Source organism: Chamaea fasciata, unplaced genomic scaffold, assembly GCF_029207755.1.
Source record: "Chamaea fasciata isolate MVZ Bird 193981 ecotype frontalis unplaced genomic scaffold, bChaFas1.0.hap1 SCAF_14, whole genome shotgun sequence".
Lineage (NCBI taxonomy): Eukaryota > Metazoa > Chordata > Aves > Passeriformes > Sylviidae > Chamaea > Chamaea fasciata.
Window position 1 is genome coordinate 16,184,809 of NW_027094099.1, and position 24,332 is coordinate 16,209,140.

A 24,332-nucleotide genomic window follows, 5' to 3' on the forward strand; every position below is an offset into this window, starting at 1 on the left:
CTCCTTTAGTTTAGATTTTCAGTTTCAAGATGATATGAATATGTTGGTGGTTTGTTTCTGGTTGTTCGTTTGTTTGTTTGTAGTTTAAAAATGAAAGTCAAAGCTACCTCCTCCTAAACTGGAAGTCTGACTTTGTGATACATGTTGCTGTTTTGGCTTATTTTCCTTTAGGTAAAAAAGTCTTGAATTTAATTCACAACATTCTATACTTTTTATTCTGCCTTTTCCATCTTCAGTATCTAAGGAAAAGTGAGAGAAATATGGAAATACACTAGTGCCTTTTAGAAAGTAATATTGCCTTAAAAAAAATTATCCTTATCTTTGTCTTTTCATTCAGAATTTTACTCAAATCACTATCAATTTTCAGAGGTTTTGATGAACTTAACATCACTGTTTTTTTTAAAAGGCCATGTAACACAGCCCACACCCCACAGAAGCTACTAAGAGTTTTTCATTAGGCCTGTTGGAAGCTGATTTAAATCCCATACAATTTAGAGGACTCCCAACTACAGGAAATACAGGATTTCTTCATATGAAATTTCTTGTTTGCCTGTAATTGTAGGACCACACAATCTACAATTACCATAAAATTTTTCTGCAAATTATTAGTCAAACCTTGAGCAGGGTTTGTGACAGTGCTGGCAAACAATGGACTTAAAGAATGTTTTGAGGAAGTATCTGTGTTTATATGGGAAGTACTAAATGGGCATGGGGAAGACATTATGAAGAATGAAGATGTGGAAATGCATCCTGCAGGAATGGTGAAGCACACGGAGAATAGATGCAATTCCCAGGGATCAGTCACTGTCCTTTTAGTCTGGAGAGGTCAAGGTTTATGCTGGATTTTGGGAAAAAGCTGCTTTTTAGTGACTGGGGGAAGGCTGCCCAGAGCTTCATAGCTCATCCAGGGGAAAGGATATTCCTGCTGATTTTCTTGGTTTATTTGATTCCAAACCACTTTTCCTCTCCTCTCTTTTTACACACACCTGACTATTGACATCGTTAAAGCAATCTTTGTTATTTAGTACATCTTTGACACTGCTACTTTGTGCATAAAATACAAACACTGTGGTGTTAGCCTGCTGGTCTGAGAGCCTTATCCTGGGTTATGGCTCTGCTTTTCTCTGCTCTGTGTCTGCACACTTGGAGGACAGACAAGTAACCAGGGGTGAAATCCACCTCTGTGCTGGGTAAACATTTAAACTTTATGATCCTTGTCCTAGCCCTGTGCATAAGGGTGAATTTCATCCCCCATAAATGTAAAGTCTTCCTGTGTTATTACTGTTGCCTCTCCCCATTTCCCATTATCTTTGAACCCCCTCTCCATCATTAAGCTTTCTTTTAGGATCCAGGAAAATGTCATTCTCTTCTCCTCTTTCTCTGTCTGGCCTCTGGTTATATTAGAAAATAAAATTAATCTCAAGGGGAAAATAGCACTTAAAATTATTACTACTGTTTAGCTTACTAAAGTGATTTGCTCTGCGTGACCTGTCTCAGGCTGATCCTTGTACAAATCAAATCAGCACACAAAACAGTACTGGGAAACGCTTTCCAGACTCAGAATTTCACAGCTCCTGAACCTTTCGAATGTCACAAGCAAATCAAAAATGAACATATTGGTTTATCTGTCTCTTTAGATCCCAGACAGTGTGGTTTTTTTTTAAAGGCACGTATTCTCCCATGCTCCATACGAAGTGTATGAATAAGCCAGCTGTAATGCTTCTGGGTGAGCCCATACCTAAATATTTTGCTGAGCGGGGGCTGGAGAAAGTTTCCATCCACTTCCAAGTCTATCCCTGTGTTGTGGGGGATTAATGTCACCCTGACCTCCAACAGTTTCTCATTAAGCTGTCTAAAATATGAACTCTAACCAAGCGCCTGCTCTTCATTTTCATTTGATGGGTTTATCAGTGAGCTGGAGGAGACAGCTTGTGGATAGACCAGACTTCCATGATAATTCCCTAAGGCTCAGCTAGTTCCCTGCCAGGGGCACTGGGTTGGCACAGCCCGTGGAGCCTTGGGAGAGCTGTGTGTCCTCTCAGCAGGGCTAGAGGCATCTGCTCAGCCTGGCTGCAGCAACAACTCATTCATTAGTTCTGCCTCTCAGCTGCAAACCAGTGGAGGTGTTGGAGCTCCTGGCATATGTGGCTGTACCTTTTCACTCTCAGAAGGACCTCAAACCATTCTAACTTAGGTGTCTCTCTGGCACTCTCTGTTGCACAGGGCAGGTATGTCCTCAAAGCCCCAGCTCCACAAGGAGTAGAAGACCAATCCTGTGACACACAGAAAAATATCACCCACATCATTAGGGTCTGACCCCATTTCCATTCTGACCTAGTGGGGTGCAGGGTACCACAAGGATGACTCATCATCCCCTTTTCCCTTGAAGTTTTTCTCGTCCAATTCAGCAGATCTATACCAATGTCTGTGAAATTTTGAGGAATGACATTACAAAATCCATGACAACAATTTGTTCGTCTTGTGGTGACCTCTTGTGGAGTCATTTAGAAATCAGGCTCGATCCGTCACATAAGGTACATTCCAGGGAGAGGAAGACAGGAGTCATAATCCAAAATGTTCTCAGCCCTGGAGGGACAGTCAGCTCATGGTGAAAGACACACAGTCTCCCACAGGCTCTCTGTGTCTGGGTTTGATGGCAGGGTCATTTACTTGTCTCTTTGTACTCACTGTCTATCTTTGTGCATAAAACCCAACTCGTCCTTGACTCTCAAGCATAGGCTTAGCATTCGAGAATTGGCATTAAAACCCAAAGTATGTTGTAGCAATAGAACTGCACCTTATGAGAAAGATCCTAGCTTTTGTGTCACCCCATTTTTTAAATTGTCGTTCTGCACATATGGTAGACATCAGAGTGATTGTGGAGCCTGCAAGGTGCAACTAGGTGTGAATTGTTTAAAACAGGGCTGCCACCAAGTTCATATCCAGCTCCGTATTTGGAAAATCTAGAAGTGATTGTTCTTCACCCCCTGCCCATGTCTAATGCATAAAATCAAAACCTTTCATGCCATTCACATTATTTTTTTGTGCCGATCCTGCTCAAAGCCAACCTTTATTTTTCATTAATTCTTGCAAGGCTTGAAGCTGTTCCCAATGAAACCAATTGCCAAACTGATTGTGGAAGCCAGATCAAATCTGTAGTGTAATTTCCCCCCTGCTTTTTTATTGTCCTTGCTCCAAGTCATTCCTGTCTCATGCAAACTACAATAACTACGGCAAGCGTTTACTTGTGGGAAAAATTATCTCAACTTCCTCTCTGTGCATATAATATCTAACAATGTACTGTACTGAATAGCATATTGAGAAATGTCATTGATTATTCAGAGTTTAACATGATGAGCCATTCCATTCTTCTCTTCATTGAGACCAATTTATTCTTATGCTCAGATAAAATTACAATATTCTAAATAATAAAATAAATACACCCAATGACCTGCTATGAGAAGGATCCCCTTTGCAACGATAGTTTTAAAAACATCCGCATGGGTCAAGGTTTTTTCCTTTTATCCCTGCACATTTGTTTTGTTTTTCTTTTTTTTTTTTTTTTTGGCTTTATTATTTGGTCACTAAGCAAAAGGTTTGCTGGGTGGTTTTTTTTTAAGCTTGAGGGAGAATATGAATGTCATAAATATTTCATTTTCCTAGCACATCTTGCATTGTTCCTCACTTTCAGACCTTGCCAGCAGTCAACACAGTAGTAAATTTCAGCACCTGTGGACCTTTTTCAGTAATTTATGATTTCCATTAGATTTCCATTAGAGATGGACTAAAACAGTTTAGAAAAGTGCTAGCACCTTCAGCCATACGGATCCTGCCTGTCTCTGAGGAGGAGGGCTGGATTTTGCTGTCTGTGCCCATGGCTGCTGGCAAAGGTTTGGGGCTTCATTTGGAGCTATTGGCCCTCAATGCCAGCCAAAATTCCTCCGTGGAGAGGAGGTATCATACCTGAGAAAGGAAGGGCAGGTTAAAAATAGAAAACCTTCTCAGTTAAAATGGTGCTGTTTCTCTCTTTCCACCCCTGCAAGCTTAAGCGCAAATTTAGCCCACAGTGACTGGCTTTGCTGGGTCACTACAAGCGTCTGTAATTCAATAGCCACACATTTTTTTTGGCAGCACTCCATCCTGAACTTCATGGGGTGCCTTTCTCCTCATTCCAGCTCTCCTCCTCACACACCTGTGGTCTGGTACAAGGCTTTGCTCGTTGTCCTTTTTGCACTAGGAAATATATTGGAGGGAGGCCTTAAGGTAAGAATTCTGGGGTTATTTCGATTAAGAAACTGTCTTGATATTCCCTCCAGCTCTAATATGGGCTCACAGGCAGCCTGTGTTTGTTCCAGGACTAGTTGTGAACCTGGAAAATCTCCCACATGCCTGCCATGAAGTGAGATACGGTGGCAAATAAATCATAGTGAATAATTTAGTCATGAATTGTCCATTGGCATTGTATCATATCTTGAATACATTTCCCATAATAGCTCACAATAGTACCATTGACATCCACTTGACTTTTATGAAGTTTTGCAGATCTCACTCTCATATGAATGGCTCTGACTGGCTCAGGATTGTAGCAGCTGATTCAAGGATTGAATATTAGACCAGATATAAGATGAAATATTGTACCCATGGCATTTTCTGGAAGCTGTCCTCTGGGTAGGACTGGAATTTTGGTTGTTCTGTCAGTTGGGTATTTATTAATTATTTTAACCAGCTTCGCTACATGGAGCCACCATGCCTTATGTAAAACTTTCCCTTTGTTGCCATCCTCAGACCACCTTTCAGCTCTGTCATTTCAGCAGCGGGACACTCCGGGGGGCACGGCTCCTGCTGGGCCAACGTCACACTCCGAGAGCACTTCACAATGGATTTCAGCAAGCTGAGGAGTGACATTATCCCAGCAGGATACCTGCCCTTCACCTTCCATGTAGGGACCCACCTCGGAAAGGTCAACACTTGCGGTTTTAAAATAATATTTTAACCATTGCTATTCAGAATTCAAAGGGAGAAGGGAGTGAATGTCAGATAGCCATGAAATTCATGAAGCCCGTTACTCCCCGCAAGTGACAACTGGCCCCAGACATGCACTTTGAATATTCCTTTACTTAGGTTTTGAGCACATTTTAAAAAAAAAAAACAAAAACAAAACCAAAACAAAACAAAACAAAAATACACAAACAAAACCCCCCATTATTCAGGATATTTTAACATTAACTCCAAGTGCCAGCAGAGTAGCCATTTGCATTCTAAAAAAGTTATGTGATTAAAAAATGCATTGGCGAATTAATACACTGAGGACTTTGGCTACTTTTATCTCTTTGCTTTCTCTCAGCTGCATCCTCATGTACAGTTTATTTTGGAATAGTAAGAAATCTACTTTAAAAACAGTGAAAAGGTGTCCTGGCTGGAGCTGAGCACACTGCTTGAACCAGGAGATTTTCCTCATCAGTGTGACATGTCTTCCCTCCAGTGGAGCATCCAGTTCATACTTTTTGGGGTAGAGGTTTTTAAAAAATTACCATATTCTCAAATCTTACTTGCCTTCTAACCTGACATATAAAACCAAGACAGCACTTTTGTGAAGTTAGAAATGGCCAAATAAGTCACACAACTCCCTTTCTGTTCCTTTTTCCCTTTGTACGAAGAACCTGACTCCAGGAGCTCAGTTCATAAAACAAATGTTGTTTGTGGAAAATGGAACACATCCTCCACTTATGTTGGATAGTATTACATTTGCACTTTTTTTCTTTTTTTCTTTTTTTATCATTTATGCCACTAAAGCACAGCAGCAGAGATGGCAAAGGTAAAGAAAAAAAAAATCTGATTTATCACAGTTTTCTTTGATTTTACCGCTGATGCAATTCCAAAGAAATTAGTGGAGTCCCACCAGCACGAGTCAGCCAGCGCTGAGCCACGCTGAGACATTTTGCTTTGAGAATCTGGCTGAGTTCTTCAGGGAAATGTTTCTCAATATCAGCTCAGCATGATGAGGGCATCAACTGGCTTGTGGATAGAGTCTGTCTTCGGGGGTTAGACACACCTTTGATTTGCTGAATGATGCCTCCTGTATTGTTTGATGGAACAGCAAATGGAAGGCAATAATTCTGGCAGGCAGCTTTAAGGAGTGGCTGGGGGAGCAGATGAGCCTCACATTTACAGATCCCATTTCGACCTCTCTGCTCTGTCCTTCTGCCCATCACGGCACTTCCTGAAGATTTTCAGATACTGAAGGATGACACAAGGGTTTTTGTTTCAGTATTATAACATTTCTAGATTTGGCTAAAGAGCTGAATCTGATTTTGTGAGATTTCTGGCTCAAGTTTTTAAACCAACTTGGCTATGTTTTTATAAGAGCCCTCTCTTAAAATTCCCAAAGGAATCAAAACCACAGAGTTCATGGAAGTCTTCCATTAGTCATCACAATAAAACGTTATTAATCATAAATGCCTTTATGTTCAGAATTAATTTTTCACTAATTTTATTCTAAAAGTATATACTGTGTTTAGGCCTGCTGAATAGAAATGAAATTGGAGTAACAACTATCAAGAAAGGGTCTTTAACAGTAGTTGTCAAAAGAGCGTTGTCTTAGAAATGGATTAAAAGAAGCAACCCTGTTTTCTTCTAAAGGACAACTATTTTCACTGAGCTTTTTTTATTGATAAATTTCCAGAGACCTTGAGTTGTGGATTGTTTTCTTGCAATCGATGTTCATACTTCATGTATTGTCTTTCCTATCATGTTTTGAAACATTATAGAACATGTCAGCAGAAATCCATAAAAATTCAGTTGATAGTTGAAAGCATAGAATTAGTCAAAGAGGATTTTTTTTTCAGGGACAAAAGGCCCTTGGGGAGGGGGATGTGTGTATTTTTATGTGTGTGTAAGGTAAGCCATGCTGTCAGCTCCACTCCAGTGTGCCAGTGCAGCCTTGGACTGATATCCAGACACCCAATTTGGCCTGGAAAGGAGGTGGGCCACGTTGCATCACTGCAGAGTCTTACTTCAGGCAAGTTTTCTTCCTCTGTTTTCCATGAAACTGTTTAATTCATGGAGCTTTGATGTTTAAACTGATCCTGACCTTCTGTGAGTACTTCAAAAAGGGAAAATTAGCTGCTTGGAAAAATAGAACGACTTAAATCTAGCAATTTGGGACACACATGTTAAGGTCCCACTGAACTTCTGTTGACTTCTTCAACTCTTTTTTGGTATTATTTCCTGATTGACTTATAACTAGAGAAAGGTGTTAATTTTCAAAACTTCAGGAATCTCTCTTTATTGATCTGTCTTTGAAACATTGTCCCTGGTACAAGAAGAATCCATCAAGACACAGGGAGCTGCTCTAAACACAGGGCATAAAAGACTTTGATTAACTTTATTTTGGCTTTTACTTACCTCTAATGAGTAAAATGATTAATTGAATAACACTCTCTGGCTTCACTGTAGTTGATGGTCCATAACAACTCCCCTGGTTCTCATAGTTTATAATTTAGCTGTCAAAATATTCTCTAGGTTAGATCTTGGGAAGAAAGGTCTTGACTTTGATTTTTTTTTTTTTTTTTTAACAAAGCAAATCTACTTCAACTATTTGTAAGTTATTGAAGTCAGTTGAAAACATCCCACTTTAAAATATCTGCCTGGTCAGTGTTAAGTACTTATTATTTTGGGAGGATAAAAATTTAATACATAATTTCAAAGAATTTTAAGCGTGCAACTGATCTTTGCTGTGATTTATTATAGACTGGGATATACATATATTGTCAGAGATTTTCAGACAGGGGGAATGTCTATTGTGTATTAATGGTATGTTTTGAAACAGCTGAATTAAAAAAAAATTTTTTGGCGATCAACACTTGTTTGATATTTTGGAACTTTTTAAAAGTATTGTTTAAAAGTCTTGTCTTTTTAAATTACTTTTGCTCAAGATCGAGTTCATTAAGATGCATTTGGGCCCTGTTGGGAAGACAAGTTTCCTCCAAAACAGGATTCAGTTTTATTGCTGCGGGGTTCAGCTTTGCATCCTAGGATGAGTTTATCCTCATATCCCAAAGTTCTGAGTTTTCCTGGGGCGAACACATCTTTCCCACGTGTCCTAACTGTTTTTTCCACCAGTTCTGAGGTCTTTTTGGTGATCAAATTCAGTCATCTGCCCCTAGGCACTCTTGTTTTCAAATGGGTCTTTCCTATTCAGAGCCCGTTGCTGCCCTGTGCTTGGTGGCAGTTGCTGACGGGCAGATCCAGTGCTGGAGCACTGACTGTGGCTCACAGGTCCTTCAAAAAAAGAGACTTTCTCTCACCATTTAAGAGCTTCCTGGAAGTTCAGGATAACACCTGAACGGCTCAGGAAAAGGTCCAGCCTCAGCTGTTTGCCCTCAGTAGGTGGTTGGATGTGTTTCGCCGCTCACAAAATCAGACCCGTGCAAAGATGCAAATCTCTCTCTTCTTCTCTTTCTGCAACTTTGGGGGCTCTTTATTGCTATTAAAATTAAAGCTGATTTTGCCCACATCGGTATTGTTTGACTTGAAGAGGTTCTTTGTAGTTAAAAATATTTAATTAATTATGCTACGAATATTTCCTTCAGTTACTATACCCCTCTTCCATTATGTTTTGGTCTGTGGGGTTTTTTTAGTTAATACTAAGTTCTCTCTGTCTTTTACACCAGCTTTCAAGGAAAAAAGTCCCAAAGTTTCCTACATTTTTAACTTTGCATCTAATATCTCAGCTCTATTTTGACATATTAAGTGTGTGTGTATGTTCAAGATTTCTTACTTCGTTCTTATTTCTGGTGGAATTTTGCCATAAATTCTGTGCGTCAAAGGGAATTTGCAGTTAAATTTGAAGTTTCAGCCGCTTTTATTAAGCCAAATCCTTGAAGGTGCTAACTCCTCTCAAAATCTGTAATTTTACTGATAACAGAAGGTGCTTATTTTAGTGTAGAATGCTGTATCTTCCTGTCTTTTTATTCACTCTGTTTCCTAAGGCAGTAGCCAAAGGATATCCCAACAGTAAAATTAGGTGGAGGAAAAGATCCTTCATAAATGGGGAAAAAAAAAACTTCCAAATTTCCTACCCAAAACCCCTATATAAAAATCCTACATTGTTGATTTAAATTTCTATATACTGGGCCAAATTCTTATCCAGCTAAAATTAACATCTGTGGCACTGGGTTTATTAAAGGAGTGAAAAGTTTTGCACAGCTGTCACACACTGCAGAAATCCTCTTTAGCCCTGTAATAAAACATAAAATAAAACTGTCTGTACTTCTCTATGTCAAACCCTCCCTTTTTGTGCAACACCACTTCTTAAAAAAATAAAAAAATCTGGTTCTAGCCTCTGTAAAGCTATTTAATGAGAAGATAATATAAAATTATTTTATGAGAAGATAATCTAAAACTATTTTACAAGAAACTAATCTAAAACTCTGTCCAGAGATTGTCAGTAGAATCAGATCACTGATAGCAAGATCCCACAGTGAGACACAAAGCCATTTTTTGACTCATGTTGACAAATACACGGTACAAACCTGGACACGTGAAAATTTTATAACAAAACTAAAAGAAAAAGTGTTGTCTTGAATTGCAAGGAACATCACTTAAAATATCATCTGAATTATCTTTGGGTTTTAGATGCAGACAAGAAAAATTTCCTTTCTGAGCATGGCTTTCAAAGAACCCCCAAGTTTGAAGTGAGCTGATGAGATGAGGCTGTAATGTGAATTCAGACACATGTTCCTCAGGCTCGTTCACAGGTATGATCCATTTCACTCCTCACCAGCAGCTTTTCCAAAGCAGTTCATCATTCCTCTTGAGAGCTGGTCCTTTTAACTGTGCCTAATTATGTCCAATGAAGGAATTCTGGGATCTAAACTGATGCAAACTGGGGAGCATGAATTTTCCAAAATTAATTTCTTTAATGAATGTGAATACTTGAATGTGTCTTAAGCTGTAACATTTTCAGCTCTCAATTTAAAATATTTAAATAATCAAGAACTGCCAAGTGGGCTTTCTCATCTGGTTATTTGAAGTAGTCCACACAGAGCTGGTGTGATCAGCACTACTGTGGAGATAAAACATGAAAAGTCTATGAATAACATCTCGTGCCAAAGTGAACTTTACGGTTAATAAATTCGGCAGTTCAGAGGTTATTTAGTCAGTAATTAAATGTAAGAGTCAATATTTAAGTCCAAGAAGAAATCTTGAGAATCTTGATCTTGTTAAACTCCTATCTCAATTACATGATCAAAGCCAGCAGAAGTATTTTTCTTTGCAAGTATCACTTTCAAAGTCACTGACTCTTCTTCCACAGGGAGTTTGATTGTTGACTTCAGCTGAAGTAAGTTTAGATCAACACTGAGCTATTTTGAAAAATCCTCCCTGATACTTTCTCTGACTAGAGACATCTGAACCTTCTGAGGTTAACCCATCCTTGTTTCGGAGTCATCATCATGTTTTGTGATCCCTCTTCTCCCTGTTCTCAATTGAAGTTGTTTCAAATGGGAGAGAAAAAAATTCAAAGCAAATTAGTCTTCTTTTCTTTCTTTTAACAACTAGAGTAAGCAGCAGATTTAATTGAAGTTGCCATCAGATTTGTGCAGTGATATTTGTTGTCCCTCCAAGTGTTATCAATCGTATCATTTTTGTTCTTTTATTTCCAGTTTGGTTATGACAGGGAGAGGTGGCATAGGAGACAGGCTTTCTTGAGCTTTTTTTTGGTTGGATGGGGTTTTTCATAACCATAGTTGTGTTTTGGCCATGATGGCACCTGATACTGTGAGAAAACTCTGAAGAAAACTCTCTTGTTAAGAGGGACCTTGTGGCTAAAGAAAAATCAACCTTCTGCCTGATTACAGTGAATGAACTCAAAAACTGACTGGATTGAATTTTAAAGCATTGACTGAGACACTTTTTTCTTATTCTGAATGGAATTGTAATATATACAAAGTTCAGAAGGACTTAGAAATTTAGAAACTTCAGCAGGTTTAGGAAAAATACGTGGGCTAGTAATGCTTGCACTCACTGAGGTACCTGGTTGATATTAAATTCTTTGGAAACAAATCTTGCTATTAGAAACATAGAGGAGAGTAAAATTGAGGCTGGATATTTGGTTGATATATACCAGTATACGGCTTTTAATTCCAAATATTTGAAATTGTCAGTGCTGAGCATATTGTGAAATGACATCTGTCGTATGGAATCTGAAAAAACCACCATCTAAACATACAAACTGTTTCATCTGATCTACCAAAGCTGAAATGCTTGCATCCACCAAGAAATTAGATCAATAATGTGCCTTCAGTATGGCTTATCTCTGTTCGTTTTAAAGTAAAGCCCAATTCACATCCTTCCCTGTGGTACATACAAATGCTGAATATTGAACTTTTCCTTTTCCCCAGTGATTTTCCTGTAACTTCACTCAGCCAAACTCCTGCTTGGGTTTTTTTTCCTGCTATGTGTTATTTTTCTCTTCAAGGCAGTTAAATAATAACATGCACCTGTCTCCTATCCCATTAATCAGACTCCTAGTAAAACAGTTGTACAAATTGTACAAATACTAAGAATCTCTCTACTTGCATATGTTTACCTTGGAATAAGTTCACGTTGATGTTTCCAAAAGGATTCACATTCTCTTTTTTTCCTTTTTTTTTTTTTTTTTTTTTTTGGTTCTTGATATGAAAATGGATATTTTTACTTAGTTTATCAGTGATAAATAACTGCATGAAAATAATGCCCTACCTAGATATGCCAAGCATTTTATAAAGGGGTTTTCCAAGTGACAAATGCCTGACTCATGGCAACTGGTGTCCTTGAAAATTAGGATTTTTTTTTGCTAAGTTTCATAATGTATTTAGAGGAGCCGTAATCTACTGTGTATTATGCAAATTGCCAGCATCCTCTTATCTTCTCCCCCGTTTGTAGCACCCTTCACAGGCACATCTTGGCTGTGCGTGGGTGAAGGATAATTCGAGTGCCCTCTAGCACTCCAGTGCCTGGTGTTGCACAATCAGGGAATCTGGTGTCACATTAAGGCAATTCCTATAATACAATCAAAGTTCTGATGTTGTACTGTCCTTTAGATGAAACAAACTAATGAAATGTATTGACCCTCCTTGCGCGCTTCTGAGTCGAAATGACGGAGCCGTATTGGAGCTACATGAAATACATTGACATTGATTATGAAGTCTGCGTTCCCAGAGTCACTTTGGTGGCTGATTAAAGTGTCACATTGACAATATAGCCCCTTTTGAACAGGAAATTAATACCAGCCTGGTGGCAAGGAATGTTCTTCCAGGCCTGCACTATCACCAGTCCTCAGAAATGAATCAGAGTCTCAGCTATTCCAGTGTGGCGCGCTGTTTTCCCTGATTGTAACAAATAGATTGAAATTGCAACCACCACCAGGCCAAAAAAAAAAGAAAAAAAAGAGCTTGTGACATTTTATGTTTATTCTCATGATCCAATATGCGTATTACTGATAGGAATTTCAACAAAGACTTAACATGAACTATGTGTTTTCAGTCAGTTAAAGCTCCATTGAAAGTAGGAGTCACATTAGCTGTGTCTTTCTAATCCGTCTATCATCTGTTTGAATACATAAAAGCCTTTGTTTTACTGTGTGGCTGATGTATGCACAAGTTGGGGGAATTTCTATAGATTGGGATATACAAGCACAGAAAAAAAATGTGTGTTTGACAGGCAGAGGGAGAGAAAATTACATATTCAATGCATGGTGCAATGCTGAAAAGGAAGGAATGAAACAGGTGGAGTAGCAGTGGAAGCTTAAAGACAGGATCATCTCTGAGATCTCAGGGCCTGTTTCTCCATCCCAGGAGCATCCTTTATAAACAGCCTAATGTAGGAGAAATTGAAGGAATGGAAAGGAGCTCTGACATAGGAAACAAATATTTATTCATTACTAAGTGACAATCTAAAAGGGAAAATTATACAGATGTAGAAAACATACAGCAGTTCTGTCTTGGAAAGATGAAAATCTGGGCCTGTCACCATCTCACAGCACAGTTCATCCCTTTTTACATTAAAGGAAGATGTATTTTTGAGCACTGTGTTATCCAGCCGTCATTCTCTTTCTTGAAATGGACTTTGCACTGGAGTTCTAGTGAGCAGAGCTACACTGGTTTACACCAGCTGAAACTATGACTCCACAGGCTCTGACCCCTCACACCTATTCCCAATCCTTAGCTGCCTCTCCTGCATCTCCACAATCCTCCACAGCACTGTACCTTATAAAATTCTCACTCTGAGTGCCCCAGGTCCCTCTTCTGGGTCTCAGAATGGGTTCTCAATTCTCATCATGTTTCCCTCCTGTCCCTGGGCAGAGTTATGCAGAGGAGTATGGAATGGGAAGGAACAGCTCTCCTGTAAGATGTTTAAATGTGAGGCTGGAGAACAGGCTAGCCAAAGAAAACTTATCAAGGCAGGAGGAGTTAGGAGAGAAAAGGAGGTAGTAAAAATTCTTGCCTGGCAGTCCAGCATGGAAGTTTTTTTGGCTCATTAACTTGTGAAACGGTTTGGGGATTTTCTAGAAGGTATCACAGGAGTGCAAAGCAAAAATATGGCCATTAATAATAGTTTTATTACCAGTTAGCTCTACAGATAATTCCTACATATTTCTTTCCAAAGAAGGAGTTCAACGTTCTCTCTCTGCGCACAGCTGCTCTGAGCTAGGGCTGGTCAGAGAGCACCCCAGAAAAGATTTCTGTCAGAAAATGCTCAGCTAGGCAAAAAGTGTTCTAGGGGCATGCTCTGACCACAGAAATCAATCAGGTCTCTGCTGGGACCAGCCACACCACAAGGAGCCAAATCCTGGTGCCCCAGTAACCCATGCGCCAGGCTCTCAAAGCCGGGGCTGTGTCCTGGGGTCTGACAGCCTTGGGTTTCCCAGCTCCTGGCTCCAAACTCCCCCAGAATCCCAGAGTTCTGTGCCAGCAGCCTGGCCCCATGGCTGCTCCAGATGCAAGAGCATCCAGCTGTTTCTCATTCTCCCTCAAGGCTGGCTCAGTTGGGAGCCTAGCAGTTGTGCCCTTCCTGCCCCAGCCCTGGAGGACCCTAACGAGCAGGAGCTTTGATCCCTGCCTGAGAGTTTTGTGTCACCTGAGAGCTGACACCTGAAGGGCCCAGAATCCCTCAGCCATCCCCAGATCCATCCCAGGATGCTGCAGCATCCACCTGCCCTGAAGCAGAGCAATCCATCCAGCCTGTGCTCAGTGTAGGTGATTTGCTGGAGGGATGGAGAGGGTGGGAAGCCTCTTTCTAACTCTCCTCTTCTGGAGTCTGTGGCTCCTTGTTCAGGAACATTGTTGTTACTTTCAGCGCTGCTCCTGCTGTTGATCTTGGCCTTTGCTTCTATGATTTCTGTTCCCCGCTGCACTACTTAGGTGAACAATAAGTTCAATTTCCAGCAGTGGTCGGCCTCCTCTCTTACCCCTTGCCTGCAGGAATTTCTTTTGTTTGGTTTGATATTTTTAGTCACGCTGTGTTGTAATAATAAGAACAAGACCATGGGCACGCGAGATTCCAGCCTTCCTTCAGTTGCCATGGCTTGCCTTTGCGCGTTGTTATTGCTTTGGATGAGCTACTGCTGCTGCTGCAGCCCCACTCCTTGATTTCTACGTCTTTAATACTGTTCCCTGCCTTACTACAAAGTGAACAGCAGTGCTTGTTCTCTCTCTCTGACGTCTTGAATCCACCCACGAACCCATTATTTTCTCTAACGGCCAAGACCGGTGTAGGGGGGGGTAGAGGAAGAAGAAATGAAAAGAGAAAAAAATAAATAAGGATAAAATCCTGTGTGCTTTGGGACTGTTCCCTGCACTGCAGAAAGTGCTTGTGCACCCTGCTGGATGTGCAGATGAGGACGTGACCCTGAGCTCTGTGTTTACACAGCACCCAGAACGTGGTGTGCTGGGGATGAGGACACTGGGGGGGTCTGACAGAGCTGAAATCTCTGCTGTGTAAGAAATCACGTCCTGTTGTTGTTTTGAAAAGCTGCAAAAGCTGTGGTGCTGGGAGAAGATCATGGATGTGCTTAGGAGAACGATGTGCTCGTGGAGGCAAAGTCTGAGGGAAAAATAAACTGGCATCATCTCACAATGCTTGTCACCCTGTGGCCACTGAGGTGCTGAAGGGACACAGACTTGGCAGAGGTGCCAAGGGTTCAGACAGGCTTTGCCAGCAGCTTTGATGAACTTCTGGTACCTGATGGGAGTTTCAAGCAGCTCTGAACTCTCAGTGCTTTTTGTAGCTGCTCATGCCATTGATAAACTGATTTATTAACTTCTATAACATATCCTTTCATTCCTGCTTCTTTCCTTTTTCTCTGTACTTTTCCAACCTTGTCTCCATCTGATAGTAACAAAAATCTGAACACTCAACATCTAAGAAAGTTTTCCCCAAAGTACTCCTTTCCAAAATTCTCCTCTCTGTAATTTTAACTAAGAAAAATTAAAAGACCACCAGGTTCCTGGTAGAAAGTAGTGAAGCTGCAATACACCTTGTTTTCCTAAATTCTGGGTTAAAAACAGTTCACTTTATCACATGAGTAGTTTATCCTGTTGAAAAATATTTTCTGAATTAATGAAGCACTTTGAATACTTCACTAGAAGGAAACTATTAAATAAAATTTGGGAGCTACTGCTGAGTTCCCTATGCTAGGCCTTACTGTGTGTCATGTCCTTCTGTCCTTCTCCACCAGCTGGTCTTTCACACCTTATTTTAAAAGCAGGAAACTGGATATTATCTTACTTCACAAACAAGCAAAAGAACCCATATATATAGACATATGTAAAATACCTATGTATCTATCTCTGTATATATAAAATAACTGATTTTTCCATCTGTGGTTGGTTATTCAGCTTACAGCACAAAGCCCTTCCCCCCTATATGTAGGTGCAGGCTGCTGCAAGTCTTTTGGCTCTGTTTTTATGATGGTTAGCACAAAAGGGTACCTATTTCATCTATGTAATTCTTCACCTTTTGCACTAAGGGAGCTTCCTTGGACAAGACTCCAGCATTTTCCTGATTGCTCTTGTAAGCAATCCAAAAATCAAGGAATCTTATGTAGTTTTCTTTAATGCAGTCTGGATGATGAATTTACATCTATATATCAGAAACACTGTCTTCTGCCCTACATTACTAATGTCAGAAAATTGCCACTATATAATTCATCAAAGTATTTCTATAGACTCCCCCTTTATTATCTCTTCTCTTGCAAACGGTATAATTTGCCTTCATTCTATGTCAATGAGAGGAACTTTAATCTTGGATACTGCTGGATAAGGTGCTGTACACATTAAAAGAATGGCAAGGTAAGAAGGGAATGGGCCTGGATAAAAATATAGATTAGGAGCTATTTGTTAGCAACTGCAAACATGGCAACAAAAGACTTTTTAAAAGGAGCTTGAAAATTTTGCTTGAAACGGTCACATAATGAAAGTATTTTTGCACTGTATCTGTTTTAATCAAAATTATTTTCTTAGAGTTTCTTTTACACTGAAGAGTGTATGCTGAATTCTAAGTTACACTTCTTTAGAAATGTGTGGAGCTGTAAAGTGGATTTAACTGTGAGAAAGGCTCAATATCTCATAGTCATATTGTACCTTTCACCCTCGAATATCCTAAAGTACTTTTCACACGTAAAAACCTGATATATAATTGCACCTGCTTCAGATATGAAATGCAGCAGTTGTTTAATGGTGCACAGAAACACTAGACAAGGGTATGAGGCCAGAAATTGGAGAATACAATATCCAGCTGAAAATCCAGGTGGGATTTAGGATGGGAGGATGTAATTGCTTCAATTAGAATTTTGTGAGAATAATATACTTAATAGGTGCAATTCCTGGCCCTATTGGAGTCAATGAGACCATTGCTGCTGATTACAAATGAGGTTGGAACTCCTCTCATATCTCTTCCTTTATGAAGAGTTTAATGAAATACTGCAGTCAGAATTGTTTGCAGGATTTTGATTTTCTCATCTCCAGCAGAAGAATTGGCTTGATCCTCAGCCCAGCGTTATAGCTATGAAATCTTGTTAAGCGCCTGTTTTACACCCGTAAAAGGGAGGGGAGAATTGGATCCAGCATCTCCTGTGGCCTTTCCCACCAGCGTGGGATATTGGTTCATTCCAGCTCAGATAGAAATGTCAGCTGCAGAATCAGCCTGACGCACACAGCTGTTCCGTGGAGGTTTCCAGTAAAAAAGTAATTTCCCATACAAGTGCCCAGGCCGAGAGACTCCTGTGTCGTGCTGATCCTGTCAGCTCTCACGTGGTCAGGTTTTATGACTGTAGGACATGTTTTAAAATATCAAATATTTCTGTTCACTCACTGTAGAATGTTAATAGGTAACAGGGAGGGAAGGACTGTGATGGCGTAGATGCACAGGAAATAAAAGCTGTGAAGATTGATATATTTCTGTGATGAATAAGGAAAATATTCTATTCCATCCATTCATCTCCCCTTTCCCCTTCACTCCTTCCTGTTTTCCCCTCAGTTCTTTCAGGATCCAAAAGGTTTGATGCTGATCTTAATGAAAACCTTCCATTGATTTGGTTTCAATACTGAGCTATGTAATGCAAATACCAACCTGTGAGCCGTTTGCTTCCCTTTCAGCATTCATCTTAAAGTACAAAAAAAAAAAAAAAAACCAAAAAAAAAAAAAAAAAAAAACAAAAAAAACAAAAAAAAAAAAAAAAAGAATAGGTTAAAAAGTATATCCGTATGTGTCTCTTTTCGCATATTCACAGGCATGTGCTCTCACTGCCTCAGAGCTGGACTTTGCAGTGACCTTACCCTATTGTAGCTACGTGGTTTGTGGGCCAAGCTCTCTGAACCTGAACTCCCATCCAGCCCAGAGAGAGTCTGTGGGTGTTTGTGCTGCAGACATGTCCCAAGGAGGACCTCAGCACTGCTGGCATGGTGCAATAGATGCCTGAGCCTCCTTGGATAAGTAGCTATGGATCCCCTTGCTCTGGGAGATTGGCTTGCCCCACATCAAGATGGGAGCAGTGGCCCAGTGTCACCTCCAGACCTTGCTCTGCAAAGGGATCATAGAGTGGAGCAGTGTATGTGAGGTACATTTTTCTTACATGCTGCCCTGGGAATTCCATGGAGGAAATTCCCTGGAGATTTCCAAAGAGGAAATAGACTGAGAATTTCCTGTGAGAGAAAGCCCAAATTCTTAGCATTAAGATCAGTGCAGAGGAGTGTGATGGCAACAGAGGAACTGCTGTGGCTGTCCAGGTGTGTGGACAAGCACCCCAAACAGTGCCCTAAAAGTGATCCAGCAGCATCCCACCCAGGTCCTCTGGGAAGGGCTCGTACCCTCCTGCTACATGAGAAGAGCTGGGGACTTTCGGCACTTAAATTCAGAGAAGAAACCAAGGCAAGCAGGAGCCAGCAGTGATGGAGAAGAGCTCAGGGCTCTCCCCAGTTCCAGCTGGATGCTGTGCTCAGGTCCAGCCCCTTCCAAAGCCCTGCCACACTACCCGGGAAAAGACATTTCCTTTCTTTCCATCAAAGATAAACACCAAATTTTTAAAAGTGATTTACTTGAAGGCTACTACCAATTTTTTCTCATTTCATGCCCCAGCTTGCTTCTAGGTTGTTGCTGTGATTTTTTTTGTTCTTTTTTTTTTTTTTTTTTTTTTTTAAACTCATAACACGTGGACTCTTTCAAAAACACCACGTATTTGAGATAAAACTGCTTTCAGCCTATGGCATAAAATGTAGGGCTACATGAAAGTAAAAAAGGATGAGAGCTTTTCAATCAATTTGATGAAAAATTTAAGTTAATTAAAAGAATGCTCAATTTTTCCCTAGAAGGCGACACTGATCTTTATTATTAATGCATACTAGTGTTTCATAACTGTGCATAATAATGGCCTGTAACATCAGGCACAGCTTCATCCCCAGCTTAATTTGTTACAAAATCTTTTTTGGTATTCTTAAAGCATGCCCTTTGCCACTGTATCTCTGATGCTCTTGGGCTAATTCCCAACTCCTAAAGGACGTCTTATTTTATGCTCACACCTGAGAATTAATTTATCAGATTGTTTTTTCAGTTTAAAGCTTTTTAAAAAATAATAAAAAAATTTAAAAGGCATATAAAGACCCTTCACTGCTTGGCTTTCATATCACTTTTTTAGTATTCAGATTCAATTAGTGGAAGTAGAAGTAGAGGAATAATATTCATACAGGCTGGAGATGTGGAGTAGGAGAAAAGGAACAGAAATTGGTCTTTGAGTGGTAGACACAAGATTTCATTTTCTTCCAAGTACATTAGTGGAGGAAGTGCCTTTCCAAGATGTAGGGCATGTATTGAAGAAGGATCTTGGAAAATCCACAGCTGAGCGTGCCTCCATTGCTGTTCTTTTCCACATTAGTGCATTAATTGTTAACTCAAGTTAGTAAAGACTGATATTTCAGAGTTGGCAGCTAAGGCCCAGTTCCTGCTCTCTACTTCCACCTCTGCTTACAAGGAACAGGAGTCCCCCCCACCTTGCCTGAACTCCACCCCTTTTTCCATCAAACCTCGGGAACCTCCCCGTGGGGAAGTTGAATCCCCAGGGATTTAACCATGGAGCACCAGCCCAGTACTTTCCGGACTGCTTGTGGCAGATGGTTTTGCAGAGTGTAGCTTGGATTTTCCAAGACCCAGATAGCCCTTGTGTTTAGGGAGTTTAAAGTGATAAAACTTCCCAGTTGGAGGCCTTGTTTAATTCCCTATAGTAGGAGGAATGAAATTATGCCAAGCCATACATCTGGAGTGATGCAGGCGTGACATGAAATCATCCCTTTGTACTGGGGGGAATGAGAGCAATGAGATGAGTGCTTTCACTTCAGTACAGAGGCACTTAAAGGCCCCAGAGTCTGGTAACCCCCTATGCTGTCCCAGGAACAGGGGAGGGGATGGACCAGTCTCCAACCTGAGCAGTTCACAGGACAGGTAGGCATGAGACACAAAAGGGTAGTGCCATCACTACTGAACAGGGATATAAAGGGGAATCCTCAGGATGAAAAAAAGGATGAATTTTTGAAACTTTGTGTTTTAAAGAACCAAGACGAAGGCTGCTTTCTTTCCCTTTTTTTCTGCATATTTCTTTTACTTCTAGCGTATAAGCTGTAATAAATATAGAGGAAGGTAAACAGAATATTTCTTTTCCCCTTTAATAAATATGGAGGAGCAGACGTGCAGGTCCTCAATGAGGAAGAGAACCAAAGGAAGGAGAGTGGGAATAAAAGTAAATTCTGGGTTGCACAGCATTTATCAAGGAGATGGAAAAAAGCTGGGAGTTGAAAGCAATATTTAATGATAAGAGATGGTGATAAAAAGTTCACAAGAGCTGAGCTTTATGTTAAGACTTGTAATCAAGAATCTCTTGGCCAACTGGTTGTCACTGGCTGCACATCGACACAACCCGGGTCTGAACCAAGCTTTGTTTTCTATTTCAGCAGAACCCAGGCACTCTGGTGTAGCCATGGCTGGGTGGGGTAGGAGGTAAATCAGTAGGACAGATTTACATGCAGAGCCATTTAAAATTCCCATTTGCTTCAACTGAAATTTGGATTGGAAACTTGCCACTTCGCAAAAAAAAAAAAAAAAAAAAAAGCTCTGTGTTCCAGGGGGTCTTCCTAGTTCAAGCCAGGGGCTCCAGTTTCTCAGCCTTCCCCATCCCTAGGGACTGTTCCAACCCCAAGTGGGTCATTTTGCTGGGATAGACTTCCTCAATCTGTTCTGCCAGACCTTTCTACTTTGCATAAATAATTGAGCATTCATTAGAGCAAGGTCTTGAGCCTGGCTTTCCCACAGCTGAGGTGAGTGCCCTGACCACCACAGGATTGATTTTCCTATCCCGACCGATCGATCTTTCATCGATCTCATTGGTGCTAATTGGCAAAGGGGGTGCCCACAGGATGTGTGGTGAGAGCAGGAGACACACGTAACCCCTGTGAAAATAAAACCATGTGGCAATGACAAACACTGCTCTGTGAGACCTGTGCCTGGCGTTGCTTCAGCTGTCCCATCTTGCACAAGATCAAACATCCTCCTTCTAATGATTCCAGTGGAAATGGTGTTGCCATTCAACATAATGTGCAATAACTGTGTATCCTCAGTGAAAACATTTCTGCCTAATCATGAAAAGCACAGTTGAGCTTCAGTCTGAACTGACTCAATTTATGTAACAAGATTCCGCTGTGTTTGCCCAAATTGGCATAGTTCCTCTCCAAGGGACTGAAAAATGACGGCAAATGCAGCATGAAGCCTGTTGTTATAGGAAGTGTAGGGAGTAGCACAAGTTTATTGTCAGCCTTCAAGTGTGCCTTTAGGTGGTCACCACATCCTGAGATGCTGCTGATAGTACAAGATGACATGTTTCTGAAGGCCTGCCAAGAGATTCAAACAGACAATATTGAAGACTCTTGCTCTGCTTTTCTTAGCAGTTTACTATTTCCCTTCAGAATGAATATGAAATTATGCTGCTGTGAAGAAACCCACAGTGTAATGAGGGACGCTGGGAGAGATTAGCCAAGGCAGATAATGTCTTGTAGAGACTATCTCTTTGGCACCTTTGATACCAATTATACCATGACATCTCAAAAAGGAAGTCACCTGTCTTAGCTGTGGAGAGATATCCAAGAAAATCTAACAAGTTTTTTTGTTTTTTGTTTTTTTAGTTCATTGTGCAATGAACATATGCAATGATATAGTAATCATTTCCCCTGGTACAGCAGGAAAAAAAAAATTAAATAGAATTAGTTCCCAACATGAAACCATTATGAGCTGTAATTTATTTCAGAAAGTAGAAAGTGTTAGGAAGAAAAGGAAAAAAGCAAAAAAAAAAAACCCAAAACCTTTGCTGATAATTTGTTATGTTCTGGACCCAGTAAATGACCTTATACATATGGACTTAAGTATACTCAGAGAGTACAATATATCTAAAATGACATAGAGGATTGAGCCTAATTGATATCATTAGAGCCCTGGTCCTTTTACACTTGGCCTTTGAGATGTTGGTGTTACCAAGAAAGCTGCTTTTGATTTATTTTGCTTTTCTTCTTCATCCTTTTGCTCCCTCTCTCATTCTCTCTCTCATTCCCCACCCCCCCTTCCTCTCAAGTTCTGCTCAAAGGCCAGACCCGGGGAGATTAGGAACTCACGATCCCATCCAAGGGCTGCAGTGCTACAGATTGCAGATTCCTTTCTGAAGTGATAACTTCTAACAAGAGGCACTTGGTACATTTGACCAGTGTGCTTCTTAGGGGGAAGAAAAAAAGAAAGGAAAAAGAGTGCAATTGTATGGATAAAATACCAGCAACATTTATTCTAGGTGACTCTCTTAGGGGTTAACATGTGCTTTATCTTTAAAGGGGATATTCTCTGGCAGCTTGTGGCAGAAAGAAGTATGCTCAGCGTAGTGTAGATTGGTGTGGGTTACAGATTTTTAAATTGTTTTTGTTTTTAACCAGTGAATTATATCTAAAAAAAGATCATGATATTTCCTTAAGAATTCTATAGTGAATATGTTACAATCAATTCAATATTTCACTAGTGGTTTACAGATGAACTCTGAAAGTTGTCACTGACTTTGTACAATATCGTCTTTATACACAAATTCAAACTAGGTCTATGCATCCAGCATTTCCCAGGAATGTTTATGTGCAACAAGCAACAGCACAGTACAGGTGGGAAGAGGGATGTATGATCTTGAGGCTAGAAGTCTGAGAAGTCTCAGAATTTTGTTAGAAGATATTCTTTATTAACTGATTCTTGTGTTTCAATAGTCTTCTACTCTGTTTATTTTTCAGAAAGTCTCCAGAAAAAAAAATGCTCATTTAGCTGTGGCATATTTGGCTTTTTCCCATACTGATCAAATGCAGGTTTGGCTGAGACTCGTTTAAAATGGTTTATGAGATATTCACTGAAAGGAGTGAGATTCAATGAACTTCTAGTAAATAAGAGAAAAAAAACCCACATTGAAATTGTTTAAAAGAAACTTCTCTTCTTAGACGTCCCTTTCACCTGCATTTTAACTAGGTTAGCTTGGGCCTGGTCCAGAGGATCCTTAGTTGGACCATTAATCCAGTTCAAAAAGGAAAACAGGTTCCAGCCTACTCAATGAGAGCAGGTTTTTCACTTTGCTGGTTGGGCTGGGAGTCACAATCAAAGGAAAGTTGGTGTTTTGTGATGCCATTATGGTGAATAACTGGCTCTCCTTGAGCAGCAGTTGCCATGAGGGAATGGGATTGGCATTCCAGCGTCCTTGCATCCTTGTCCCAGTTGTTGGTGACAATCAGAGGGATAAATGCCTGTATTTTATGCTGTCCAGCAGGTACTACTGCAAACACTGGAGCTGGAAGGACTCTCTAATGGTCTGAGTGTGGGTTCAGGGGAGGGGTGAATTATTAGACAAGGGGGAGAAGGAGGAGAGAGAAAGAAAATGTTTTAATGGAAAACATGCAATCAAAAATAGGCCCCCGTCCTACATCCTTTATTCATCTGCTAATTGGAAATGGAGACTTGTGAACCCAAAGTGCACACGAGCACATCCATGGGCTCTCCCAGCTGCCCTCGGAGAGGCAGAGTGCTGTGGCACGCACTGTGCACGGGGAGCAAAAGGGCACAACAATTAAAAGGGAAATGCAAAGTACAATTCTTGAAATGTCATGCACGTTAGCTGCACAAAATGCCAGTTGGGTTCTTCATCATATTCCCTGAATCCTTCTTTTCCTTTCTTCTGTATTTTGTTTTATGGTTTTGTCTTTCCTTAATTTTACCCAAGCATGTTGGAAGGTGACAGCAGAAGCGGGGCACGCACACGCACAGCTGTAAGCACGACATCACCACCTCCATTATTTGATTAATTTAACCCTCTAACATCTCACTTCCCAAACGCCCACCCCCTAGCACTTCCATCCCCAGCACTTCCACCCCCCAGTGCCTGCCTCCATAACCCCCCTCCACCATTAACACCCATCAGCAGCCGGCACGTTTTTACGGTCAGGGAGCATTGTTGCCCAGGCTTCCCCCTGGGCTCAGATCACATAACTATAAATTTACTCTGGAGCCTCTCATTCCTTGTTGGCTCACTACATCCTCAGGCCTTCCTCCCTCCTGCACTTTATCCCTGCTTTTCTCTCGTTGGCACATGCACCTTGACCCAGGCAGCCTCACACATATGCAAGATACAAAAAGTCCGCCAGCTGTGATCAACAGTAAATAAATCTTGATGCCAGGATTAAGTTACTGCAATTTTATCCTCTCTCTCTTCCCTTCCCCACCCCTTCATCGATGGGAGAAGAATATGA

The 24,332-nt window shown here is 40.6% G+C and overlaps 1 long non-coding RNA gene across 2 annotated transcripts in view; it reads left to right on the top strand.

Moving 5' to 3' along the window:
- The window catches only part of LOC136296844 (uncharacterized), a 152,727-nt gene that overhangs the window by 24,301 nt on the left and 104,094 nt on the right, over window positions 1-24,332 (top strand). For both annotated transcript variants that reach the window (XR_010723019.1, XR_010723018.1), the window contains exon 2: window positions 9,637-9,758. This is a non-coding gene — a long non-coding RNA (uncharacterized lncRNA). The remainder of the gene's footprint in view (window positions 1-9,636; window positions 9,759-24,332) is intronic.